The sequence below is a fragment of the Rhinopithecus roxellana genome, chromosome 7 (genome assembly GCF_007565055.1).
Source record: "Rhinopithecus roxellana isolate Shanxi Qingling chromosome 7, ASM756505v1, whole genome shotgun sequence".
Lineage (NCBI taxonomy): Eukaryota > Metazoa > Chordata > Mammalia > Primates > Cercopithecidae > Rhinopithecus > Rhinopithecus roxellana.
The window spans coordinates 47,064,062-47,077,595 of NC_044555.1; the positions used below are offsets into that span (position 1 = coordinate 47,064,062).

Below are 13,534 nucleotides of genomic sequence, written 5' to 3' on the forward strand. Positions count from 1 at the left end.
AACTTCAAGTTGTTTCGCCTTTCTGAACCAAACCAATGTATATCCTAAATGTATTTGATTGATGTTTTATGCCCCTCCAAAATGAATAAAACTAAACAGCACTTTCACCATCTTGGGCACATGTTCTCAAGACCTTCTGAGGGCTGTGTCACAGGTCGTGGTCACTCATATTTGGCTCAGAATAAATATCTTCAAGTATTTTACAGAGTTTGACTCTTTTCATCAACACACCCCTACCCCCCAGTTTAGCATGATGGAAATTCTATTCTAGTTGGGTGTAGTCAGTAACATGGAGCTCTCTCTTCCTCCAGCTCCTAGTACAGGGCAACAGTTTGACTCTAGGAGGGTAGTCTGCTGGAATCTCTCATCGTCTAATACCAAGCTCCATGTTGCAGAAGTTTTATTCCACTTAGGTGAGGCCAAGAGGAGTGGGAAGCCCTTCCCCTAGTCAGCTCCCATTGGAAAAATGGAATCTCTACCTCAAGCATGGTGGGCCAATAATATTGTGTCTCTGATCACTCTGCCCCAGCTCACTCATAGGGCGCACGTTCAATGCTAGAAGAAACAAGTTGAGAAAAGCCATAGCTACCATTCCTGCCCAGCACCCTGCTCATAGAGCAGGGGTGTCATTCTGAAAGAAAGAAGCTGCTCTCCCTACATCTAATGTCTAGTGTAGTACAGCAGAGATTCTGTCCATGAGGTGAGATGAGTTTCAAGAATGGAGAGCTCCTTAGCTCTCCCCAAGGAGTCTATCTTTATTTGGAAAAGAGAGTGAAGAAGTTTTTGTCTATGATATTGTCAGGAACAACGACAATCTTGGTGGTGAGCAATCAAGAGGGCACCAGAAGTTCTATGATTCTAGTAGCAGCTGCAGAATGGTTCACCAGCTAGAAGTTTAACAGAGAGAACCAGAGAAAAAACTAAGAAGAACCCTTTTAGGGTCTGGGCAAACCTTGAGGACTTGAAAAGACCCAATTTTAATGTGGAAAAATTTGTATCACAGGGCATTGTTTAAAAACACTAATGGAATTAAGAAGTGGAGGCTAATAGGCTGGTTGTGATATTATTAGAGATAGATCATCCAGAAACTCAAAGAGGATCTTAGGTAAGGAGACAGAGAGCCCAGTTAAAATCACAGTATCACTGGTGGTAGATACTGTGTACATGCCCAAGACTGTGACCTCTGAGGAGTGACACAGAGGCTGTATGCTGCAGGGAAATAGACTTCATTGAACTACGCCAGATGTTGAACTTAGAGGACAAAGCAGCTACTATAAATATGTTCAAAGACCTAAAGGAAGCTATGCTTAAAGAACTGAAAGAGTCAGGCAGGGTGGCCCATGCCTGTAATCCCAGCACTTTTCAGAGGCCAAAGCAGGAGGATCACTTGAGTCCAGGAGTTCAAGACCAGCCTGGGCAACACAGTGCCCATCTCTACAAAAAATAAAATTAGCTAAAACTAACTGTTTGTGGTGGCAGATGGCTGTGGTCCCAGCTACTTGGGAGGCTGAGATGGGAGAATCGGTTGAGCCCAGGAAGTCAAGACTGCAGTGAGCCAAGACTGTACCACTGCACTCCACCCTGGGTGACCCAGGGCGACCCTGTCTTAAGAAAAAAAAGAAAAAAAAAAAAAAACTAAAAGAATCTGTGAGAAATTCTTTTCATCAAATAGAAAATCAATAAAGAGATCAAAATTCAGAAAGTCTAGTGTTGAAAAATACAATAACTGAAACAAAAAGTTTCATAGAAGAGATCAACAGTAGACAGGAAATAAAGTTAGCAAACTTGAAGATAGATCAATACGTATTGTGCAAATTGAAGAAGATTGAGGACACAGAATGATGAATAATGAACAGAGACTCAGAGAAATGTGGGGCATTATTAAGCACACCAATATACATGCAATGGAATTCCAAAAGAGAAGAGGGAGAAATAAACAGAAGAAAATATTCAAAAATAAGAAAAACTTTCAAAATTTGAAGAAAGTTATTAATCTACACCTCTAAGAAGCTCTACAAATAACAAATAGGATAAACACAAGGAGAGACACTTCAGAAACACCATATCAAAATGTCAGAAGCCAAAAACCAAGGGAAACTTTAAAAGCAGCAAGAGAAAATTAGTTATCATGTATAAGAGGAATTCCAATAAGATTTATGGCTGACTTCTACCAGAAAGAATAGAAGCTAAAAGGCATAGAGGGATGACATATTCAAAATGATGAAAGGAAAAAACTGTCAACCAAAAATATTTTATATGAAATATCCAGAATAGGAAAATTCAGAGATACAGAGAGTAGATATTGGTCATTAGGAGCTAGGGTCGGGTGCACTAAGGGAGAAACTGCTATTAGTTACAGGGTTTATTTTGGCGGTTTTGAAATGTTGTGGAATTAGATCATGGTAATGGTTGCAAGATATTGAAAATACATTTAAAACACTGAATTGTACACTTTTAAAGGGTGAATTTTATGGTCTATGAATTTTATCTCAAAAAAAATTTAAAACATCTCAAATCAGTAACCTAATATTCCAACTAAAGAAACAAGAAAAAGAAGAGCAGACTAAACCCAAAGCAAGCAGAAGGAAGGCAATAATAAAAACTTCACGGGAACAAATAAAATAGAACAAAAAACAACGGAGAAAATCAAATGAAATCATAAGTTGGTTTTGTGAAAAGATCCACAGAACTGGCAAACCTTTAATTAGACTTAACGAGAAAAATAATGAGAAGATGCAAATTAGTAAAATTAAGAATGAAGAGGAGACATCAGTACTGACTTTACAGAAATAAAAGGAACATAAAGAAATACTATGAACAATTGTGTGCTACTAAATTAAATTACTTAAATGAAATGGAAAAATTTCTATAAAGACAGAAGCTGCCAAAATCCATGCAAGAAACAGAAAATCTAAATTTAACTGTAACAAGTAAAAAGATAGAATTAGTAATTAAAATACTCTGCTCCCCTTAAATAAACCCCCAACTCAAATGTCTTCACTGGTGAATTTTACCGAATATTTAGAAAATAATTATACCAATTCTTCACAAACTCTTCTAGAACAGGAGGGAACATTTCCCAACTCATCCTGTGAAGTCAGCCAAAGATATCACAAGAAGAGAATACTACAGACCAATATCTTTTAAGAAAATTGATGCAAAAATAAAATCATTGACAAAATCTAGCAAATTAACTCCAGTTACATATAGAAAAAATTATAAATCGTTACCAAATGGGGTTTATCCCAGGAATGTAAAGTTGAGTTAACATTTGATAATCAACCAATGTAATACACTATCTCAATAGAATAAAAGACAAAGAAGATCACATGATTATTTCAAGAGATGTAGAGAAAGCATTTGACAAAATATAACATTCTTTCACAATAAAAACATTCAACAAACTAGGAATAGAAGGGAATTTTTTCAACATGATAAACATGATAAAGGTCATCTATGAAAATCTCAAGGCTAATATCATACTGAAAGGCTGCTTCCCCTGTAAGATCAACAACAAGACAAGAATGTTTGCTGTCATCATATCTATTATTCAGCACTGTACTTGAGGTTTCAGTCAGGACATTTAGACAAGAAAAAGAAATAAAAGTCATCTAGGTTGGAAAAGGAAAAAAATAAAACTACCTCTGTTTGCAGATGACATGATCTTTTATATAGAAAAGACTAAGGAATCTGCAAAAACACCTACTAGAACTAATAACTTAGTTTAGCAAAGTTACAAGATAGAAAATCAATATACAAAGATGAATTATATTTCTATATACCAGCAATAAACAATTTTCAAATAAAATTAAAACAATTCCATTTACAAAAGCATAAAAAAGTATACAATACTTAGGAATAAATTTAACAAAAGAAGTATAAAACTTATACTCTGAAAGCTACAAAATATTGTTGGAGGAAATTAAAAAATATCTAAATAAGTGGAAACATTCCATTTTCATGGTTCAGAAGACTTAATATTATTAAGATGGTAAATCTGTAAATTTAAGTAAATCTGTAAATTTACCTAAAGGTTCAACAATATCCCTATAAAAACCCTGGCTTCATTTTCTTTGCAGAAATTGACAAACTGATCCTAAGAGTTGTATGAAAGTGCAAGAGAACTAGAATAGCAAAAACAATCTTGAAAAATGAACAACGGCTTTCTGCCCATGGACACCGCTGAGGAAGCATCATTAAAGTCTGTCTTCTCCCTGCCATCATGTCTAAGTCAGTGTCTCCTAAAGAGCCCGAACAGCTAAGGAAGCTCTTCATTGGAGGGTTGAGCTTTGAAACAACCTGAAAATGGCTCAAAATGGTTGAGCCATTTTGAACAATGGGGAATGCTCACAGACTGTGTGGTAATGAGTGATCCAAACACCAAGCCCTCCAGGGGCTTTGGGTTTGTCAGATATGACACCATGGGGGAGATAGATGCAGCCATGAATGCAAGGCCACACAAGATGGATGGAAGAGTTGTGGAACCCAAGAGAGCTGTCTCAAGAGAAGATTCTCAAAGACCAGGTGCCCACTTAACTTTGAAAAAGATATTTGTTGGTGGCATTAAAGAAGACACTGAAGAACATCAACTAAAAGATTATTTTGAATAGTATGGAAAAATTGAAGTGACTGAAATCATGACTGACCGAGGCAGTGGTAAGAAAAGGGGTTTTGCCTTTGTAACCTTTGACAACAATGACTCCGTGGATAAGATTGTCATTCAGAAATACCATAGTGTGAATGGCCACAACTGTGAAGTTAGGAAAGCCCTGTCAAAGCAAGAGATGGCTAGTGCTTCATCCAGCCAGAGGTGGAAGTGGTTCTGGAAACTTTGGTCATGGTCATGGAGGTGGTGGTCGTGGAGAAAACTTCAGTGGTGGTGGTGGCTTGGGTGGCAGCTGTGGTGGTGGTGGTTATGGTGGCAGTGGGGATGGCTATAATGGATTTGGTAATGATGGAAGTAATTTTGGAGGTGGTGGAAGCTACAATGATTTTGGCAATTACAACAATCAGTCTTCAAATTTTGGACCCATGAAACTTTGGAGGCAGAAGCTCTGGCCCCTATGGTGGTGGAGGCCAATACTTTGCCAAACCACAAAACCAAGGTGGCTATGGTGGTTCCAGTAGTAGCAGTAGCTGTGGCAGTGGCAGAAGATTTTAATTAGGAAACAAAGCTTAGTAGGAGAGGAGAGCCAGAGAAGTGGCAGGGAAGCTACAGGTTACAACGGATTTGTGAATTTAGCCAAGCACAGTGGTGGCAGGGCCTAACTGCTACAAAGCAGATATGTTTTAGACAAATACTCATATGTATGGGAAAAAAACTCAAGGATTGTATTTGTGACTGATTGTATAACATGTTATTTAGTTTCTGTTCCGTGGAAAGCGTAAAGCATTCCAACCAAGGGTTTTAAGGTAGTTTTTTTTTTGCACCCATGCTGTTAATTGCTAAATGTAATAGTCTGATTATGATGCTGAATAAATGTCTTTTTTTTAAAAAAAAGAAAGAAAAATGAACAACAAAGTTGGAAGATTCACACTTCCTAATTTCACATCTACTACAAAGGTACAGTAATGAAAACCGTGTGGTACTTGCATAAGAATGAACATACAGATTAATGAAACAAAATTGAGAGTCCATTAAAAAACCCCTTTATGTTTACTGTGAATTGATTATTAGCAAGGGTGCCAAGATAATTCAACAGATAAAACAGTCTTTTCAGCAAATGGTGATGGGTCAACTAGATATTCACATACAAAAGAATGAAGTTGAATTCCTGCGTGAAACCATATATAGAAATTAGCTCAAAATGAAGTACATACCTACGTATAAGAATTAAAAATATAGAAGTCCTAGAAGAAAGCATAGAAGTAAATAGAATAGGCAGTAGTCTTTTAGAAATAATTTAAAAGCACAACCAACAAAAAAACACTAGATAAATTGGAGTTCATAAAAATTAAAAACATATTTCTGGGTATATACCCAAAATAATTGAAATCAGGGACTCAAACAGACATCTGTCCACTAAAGTTCAAAGCAGCATCATTCACAATAGCCAAAAAGTGGGAACAACCCAAATGTCCATTGATGGATGATTGGATAAACAAAATGTATATGTATACATATGTATACATGTATGTGTGTATATACAATGAAATATTACTCACCCTTAAAAAGGAAGGAAATTCTGACACATGCTACAACATAGGTGAACCTGGAAGACATTATGCTAAGTGAAATAAGCCAGTTACAAAAAGACAAGTAAGTACTGTCTGGTTCCATTTACATGATATACCTAGAGTCATCAAATCCATAGGGACAGAAAGTAGAATGGTGGTTGCCAAGGACTGAGAAGAAGAGAAAATGGAGAGTAATTGTTTAAAAGATACAGAGTTTCAGTTTGGGAAGATGAAAAAGTACTGGAGATGGATGGTGGTGATACCTGCACAAGAACGTAAATGTACTTAGTACCACTGAAATGTACAATTAAAATGGTTAAAATTATAAATTTTGTGTTCTGTATATTTCACCACAATAAAACAATGAAAAACTTGTACTTCAAGCGACACCAGTAAGAAAGTGAAAAGACAACACACAGAATGAGAGAAAATATTTTCAAATCATTTATCTGATAAGGGTTGAGTATCCAGAATATATATTTAAAACTCTAATAATTCAACAATAAAAAGACAAATAACATTTACAAATGGGCAAAGGTTTTCCCTTAATAATATTAAGTCTTCTGAACCATGAAAATGGAATGTTTCCACTTATTTAGATATTTTTTAATTTCCTCCAACAATATTTTGTAGCTTTCAGAGTATAAGTTTTATACTTCTTTTGTTAAATTTATTCCTAAGTATTGTATACTTTTTTATGCTTTTGCAAATGGAATTGTTTTAATTTTATTTGAAAATTGTTTATTGCTGGTATATAGAAATATAATTCATCTTTGTATATTGATTTTCTATCTTGTAACTTTGCTAAAGAGCTTTGGCATGCTAAGCCTTTGCTAAGAGTCTGACTCTTCCTTTGCTAAGAGTCTGGCATGTAAAGAGCTTGGAAGTTATCACTCTGTCTTAACAAAAATAAAAAGCTAAACAAACTGAAAAATAAACCACTGTTCTTAGAGCCATCAGAGAAATGAGGTCACAGGATTATAACTGTCATTCATTCCTAATCCTAAAATAACAGTAACAACACAGAGCTTACACCCTTCACAAAAATTCACACAAAACTAAGCATAGACCTAAATGTAAAATGCAAAACTCTGAAATTCCTAGAAGATAATATAAAAGAAAATTTCAGTGACCTTGGGTGGTAAATTTTTATATATAACAACAAAGGCACAATCCATAAAAGTTATAATTTGTAAACTGGACTTCATTAAAATTAAGAATTTCTGTTCTGTGAAAGACACTATCAAGTGAATGAGAAGATTGGGAGAAAATATTTGCAAATGATATATCTGATAAAGAATTGTTAATAATATATACAAAGAACTCTTAAAATTCAACAAAAAGAAAATAAATAACTTGATATTTTAAAAGGCAAATCTAAATGAACACTTCACCAGAAAATATATATGGATGGTGAATATGCATATGAAAAGATGCTCAGTATCATATGTCATGAGGGAATTGCAGATGGAAACAACGAGATACCACTACATACCTATTAGAATAACCAAAATCCAAAACACTGACAACACCAAATGCTGGTGATGATGTGAAGCAACAGGAACTCTCATTTAGTGCTGGTGGGAATGCAAAATGGTACACCCACTTTGGAGGACAGTCTGGCAGTTTCTTACAAAACTAAACAAGCTCTTATGATACAATCCAGCAATTATGCTCCTTGGTATTTACCCAAGTGGGTCAAAAACCTGTGTCCACACACATACACAAAAACCTGCACATTATTGTTTATAGCAGTTTTATTCATAATTGCCAAAACTTGGAAGCAACCAAGATTTCCTTTGGTAGGTGAATGAATAAACTCTGGTACATCTAGACAGTGGAGTATTGTTCAGCACTCAAAAGAAATTGGCTATCAGGTCATGAAAACGCATAGAGGAATCTTAAGTGCATATTATTAAGTGAAAGACACCAATCTGGAAAACCTCCATACTGTATGATTCCAATCAGATGATATTCTGGAAAAAGCAAAACTATGGAGACAGTAAAATGATCAGTGGTTGCCAGGGGATGGTGAGATGAACAGGTAAAGCACAGGGACTTTTCAGAGCAGTGGAACTAGTCTGTATGATACTAAAATGGTAGACACATGTTATTATATATTTGACAAAACTTATAGAATGTACACCAAGAGTGAACCTAATGTAAATTATGAACTTTGGGTAACAATGATGTGTCAATGTAGGTTCATCAATTGTAATAAAAGTACTATTCTGGTGAAGGAGTTAATAGTGGGGGTGCTGTGCGTGCTGGGGGGTAGTGGGTATACAGGAAATGTCTGCACCTTCTGCTCAATTTTGCTACAAACCTAAAACTGCCCTAAAATCATCTTTAAAAACAAAAAACAGGCCAAGGGTTTCGATAGACATTTCTTTAAAGAAGATATACAAATGGCCAATGAGCACGTGAAAAGATACCTAACATCTTATTCACCAAGGAACTGCAAATCAAAACCAAAATGAGATACCACTTCACAACTACTAAGATAGCTATTAAAAAAAAATACAAAAAATAAGTGTTGGTGAGGATGTATAGAAATTGAAATCTTCATGTGTTGTTTGTAGGAATGTAAAATGGGTTAGCTGTTTTGGAAAACATTTTGGCAGTTCCTTAAAATATTAAACATAAAGTTACCACCATATGATCCAGCATTCCCACTGCTGGGTATATATCCAAAAGAAGAAAAATCAGTATATCCAAGAGATGTCTGCACTCCCATGTTTGTTGCAGCACTATATGCAATAGCTAAGACGTCGAATCAACGTAAGTACCCATGAACAGGTGAATGGATAAAGAAAATGTGGTAACATATACACAATGGAATATTATTCAGGCATAAAAAAGAATGAAATCCTGTCACTTGCAGCAACATGAGTAGAACTGGAAGTCATTATATTAAGTGTAATAAGCCAAGCACAGAAAGACAAATGTTGCATGTTCTTATTCATATATATGAGTTAAAAAGGTTGATTGGTTTCATGAAACTAAAGGGTAGAGTGATGGTTACCAGAGGCTGGGAAGGGTAATAGGGAGTGGGGGATAAAGAAGGGTTGGCTAACGGTTACAAAAATATAGTTAGATAGAAGGAATAAGATCTAGTGTTTGGTAGCACAATAGGGTGCCTATACTTAAAAAAAAATTATGTATTTCCAAATAACTAGAAGAATGGAATTAGAATGTTCTTAACACAAAAAAAAGATAAATGTTTAAGGTGATGGATTTCCCGGTTACCTTGATTTGCCCATTATAGATTGTATGCTTGTATCAAAATATCACGTGTACCCCATAAATAGTGCAACTATTATGTATACATAAAAATTAAATTAAAAATTTAAAAAAATTGAGGTATCATATCATCCAACAATTCTGCTGTTAGGTATATAACCAAGACAAATAAAAATGTTCATCTAATTTAAAAACTTGTACAGGACTTCTCCTAGCAGCATTAGTCATAATAGCCAAAAAGTAGAAACAACCGAAAGATCCATGAATTTGTAAGTGCATAAACAAAATGTGGTACAGTTTATCCATACAATAGCTATTATTCAGCCATAAAAAGAAATTTGTTGCTAATACATGCTATGATATAGAAGAACCTTGAAAACATGCTAAGTGATAAAAAGTCAGTCAAAAGACCATTTATTATATAATTCCACTTATATGAAATGTCTAGAACATGCACATTTATAGAAACAGAAAGTGGATTAGTATTTGCCAAGGTCTGTGAGGGGGTGATGGGGAGATTGTGGTGGTAGGGATGCCTAAAGGGTACCTGTTTCTTTGCGGGTGATGACAACGTTCTAAAATTGATTGTGGTAATGGTTATAAAGTCTGTGAATTTACTAAAGACCATTGAATTGTATACTTTAGTTGGGTTAATTGTGTGGCAAATAAATTTTGCCTCAATAAAGCTTTTTTTTAAAAGTGTAACAGAATAGAGGGTGATCTTTGAGTTGAGCCCTGAAGGATAATCTAATAATCAAAAAGTAGAGAAAGGCATCTCAAGTTGATGGAACAGCATGAACAATGGTTTGCAGACTTGAAATGTGATATGGTGTGAATGAAGAAGGTATGTGTGGGTGGTTTAGGTAAGAGTTGGGTGGGAAAAGATGATCCTGGGAAAGTTGCCCAGGAACTTGAATGGCATGGCCAGGAGTTTGAATTTAATCTCACCAGGACTATGAGATTCATGACTGGTTTCTGGGCTGGGGATTGACAAAGTCAGATTTCTATGTCATGGAGCATGCCTGACAACAATCAGTCTGTAGAATATATGGAAAGAGGCAAGAATACCTTTTTTAAACTGGTAGAATTTTGTGTACTATGTAGTTACAAAGGCTCTCCCTGGGGGTTTTCTTAATTGTCTTTTCTGAGCTGCCTCCCTCAGGGCTTTGTTCCTACAAGGCTTTGCCTATACTAGGATTTTATTTTTTGAAAACTAAATGTGCACAGCCTTCAAGCTCCAAAAGAATTACCCAGAGGTACCATTTCTGTTTCTGAGATGTACTTTGGGCAGGAGTGCTAGGAGCCTACAAGGTAATGTTCAAACCAATCCTAGATTGGCCACAAAGTCTAGGTTATGAGTCTTGACCTGCTTTTCACATGTTCCCACATCCACCCCAATGTACATACTAACTTGGGATATTCTCTTTGTTTTAGAAGCCCCCCTTAGCCTTAGACCCCCAACTCCAAGCTCTACCGCTAATCTGCTGTGTAGCCTAGGTCAAATTTCTTACTCTTCTGGGTCTTGCTTTCTCTGTCTATATCATTAGGGGTTCTGAAAAGATTATATCTAAGGCCCCTTACCACTTTCCAGCTTAGCTTTCTCTAGATGGAGCTGAGCCTATATGGGCAGAAGAAGTGTAGAAAGGCAGGAAAAGGCAGGAAGATGGAGGAGAGGGGTGGGCCCTTAAAGGGCTTTATACCTCTCTCTCTGGCTGAGAGCTATCTGGGTATATGGTGACATGGTGTTCAAGAAAGGTTTGTTGAATTGAACAAAACTCACCAGTTGTGCCAGGAAAGTGTCTAGCTGCATTTGGTTCTGTGGCCATAAAATGATCTGGGTAGGTAGAATCAGATCAAAAATATCAGAACCTTGACTGAAGGTCTAAAACCTCTCTAGGGCCACATCACTAAGTATTGAATATTGTGACAAAGCCATGGGCTTCTGGACCAAGGTTGGTAAATTAATTCAGGGAAGGGCAACGTTGTTTTTACCAGACACAAAAGGGCAACTTTAAGGTGAGGAAAGTCACAGAGACTGAGAGCCCTGGAAGAAGCATGGGTTTGCAGCAGACCCCAGACAGAATCTTTTGCCTCCTTATCAGTGGGTTCTGCATCAGTGGGTTTAACCAACAGCAGATCGAAAATGTTTGAAAAAAAATGGATGACTGTGTCTGTGCTAAACGTGTACAGACTTTGTCATTACTCTTTAAATAATATAGTATAACAACTATTTGCATAGCATTTATATTGTATTAGGTATCATAAGTAATCTAGAGTGATATAAAGTTTATGAGAGGATGTGTATAGGTTATATGCAAATACTACACCATTTTTTATAAAGGACATGAGACATGAGCATCTATGGATTTTGGTGTCTGCAAGGGGTCCTGGAACTAATCTCCCACATATACTGAGGGATGGCTATTCTCCCACAGTAAAGCAGGTGCTCAAGAAAGATCAGAGGAATGGCAAATAGGGAGTCAGGAAAGGGGGTGGAGAATGCTGTAGCCTGAGCAGCTGTTTGGCTTTCATAGCTTTTTAGAAGCCAGGTCTAGAAAAAGCTCATAAAGACAATAAAAGCAAAAAATTCACACCAGCCACAAGCACCAGGGCTTTGAAGCATTGGTGGGAGAGCATAGAGTCTGAATCCACCGCCCATCCGGACTCCTGAAACCCTGGGGGCCTGGGATGGAGCCTGCCTGCTTCTTTCTAGGCTTTCCCCAAGAATGATGCCTCCTGCTGGGCTTGCAGTTCTCTTGGTTCCCTTCTCTTCTCTCCTTGGAGGTGGTATTGACCAGCCCTCTCCCACCAGATAAGGACATCTTGTTCTTTCTGATCTAGGAGAGCAAAACAGTTCTCATTCCCTGGGGGCTGGGAGGGTCACAGAGGGGAAGTTCTGATGTTTGTAAGCAGATCAGTCAGCCCCAGGGGCTCCTGGTCCCCATATCCTCCACCACCTCCCCTTTGTGTCCCCTCCCTCACAGGGCCAATTTACTACTTTGTTCATCGCCCAGAGGCTAGCAGCAAGTAGAGAACAATGCATCCCATTTCCCTGGAATTGTCACCCCAATTTGGGGGTTGGTTGTGGAAGAAAATTGCAACGTGCTTCTTACTGGGCCTCTCTTCAACCCTCTCCAGCTCTTTCCTGCCTTCTAGTGGGGACTACCCTGGTGCACAAACACTGTCTACAAGCCACAAAATGGGCTCAGCACCACCCCCAACTCCCTGGGCAGCCCAGAAGAGCCCAGAAGAGCGAAATATTGCTCAAGCTGGCCTTGAGGCTCAGGGAAAGAGTCTGAAGGGTGGACAAGAGCAGCAAGAACCTGATTGGCTCGTCAGGTTGTAGCAGCTGATGAGCCAATGCTCTCTGAAGGGTTCTGCCCCTGCTTTTCTCTGCAGTAGTTCATTCTCAAGGACACTTGCAGGAACTCCAGATCCCAGGACAAAGCTTTTGTGCTTGGTTCCTCATTCCAGGCTTCTCCTTTCCATACTGTGGCAAAATCTCATGCCACACTCTCCTCATGGCCTAAAGAGTCATCCTTGGTTTCCAAATAGCCCCATGAAACCGTTTAAAATTTTATTAAGGAAATATAAAATAAAATAAGAGTGAAATACAAGTATGGCCATTTCTTTGGGGATTACTGGAAAAAAGACATGAGATGGACCTCATATCCTGTTTCATTAACAGTTTTTCACACCATGCAATTTCTCTCTGAACCCCTTTCCTGAAACAACAGCTGTTTGCGGCCATAGGCCAGCCCAGTACTAGAGATGGGAATCCTCTGTGTTGCCATGTTCCCTGGCTCCATGGAGGAGCAATAGGTCTGTTTGTTGCTGTTGTTGAGATAGGATCTCGCTATGTTGCCCAGGCTGGTCTCAAACTCCTGGCCTCAAGTTTGTTGTTGTTGTTGTTTTGTAGAGATGGGATCTTGCTATGTTGCCCAGACTGGTCTCAAACTCCTGGCCTTAAGTGATCCTCCTGCCTCATCCTCCTCCCAAAGTGCTGGGATTACAGGCCACCGCACCTAGCCTAGGTCTGAAACGGAATATTTTAGGGTTGTGTCTTTTGTCCACTTACGGACTTCCAGTCACCCCTAGCTGGGTGAAGACTCTA

At 37.8% G+C, this 13,534-nt stretch overlaps 1 protein-coding gene and 1 pseudogene across 1 annotated transcript in view; one reads left to right on the forward strand and one right to left on the reverse strand.

The window, feature by feature from the left end:
- SLC16A2 (solute carrier family 16 member 2) overlaps nucleotides 1–13,534 on the reverse strand; it is a 106,794-nt gene that overhangs the window by 44,413 nt on the left and 48,847 nt on the right. The window lies entirely within an intron of this gene.
- On the forward strand, nucleotides 4,223–5,161 carry LOC115898783 (annotated as a pseudogene).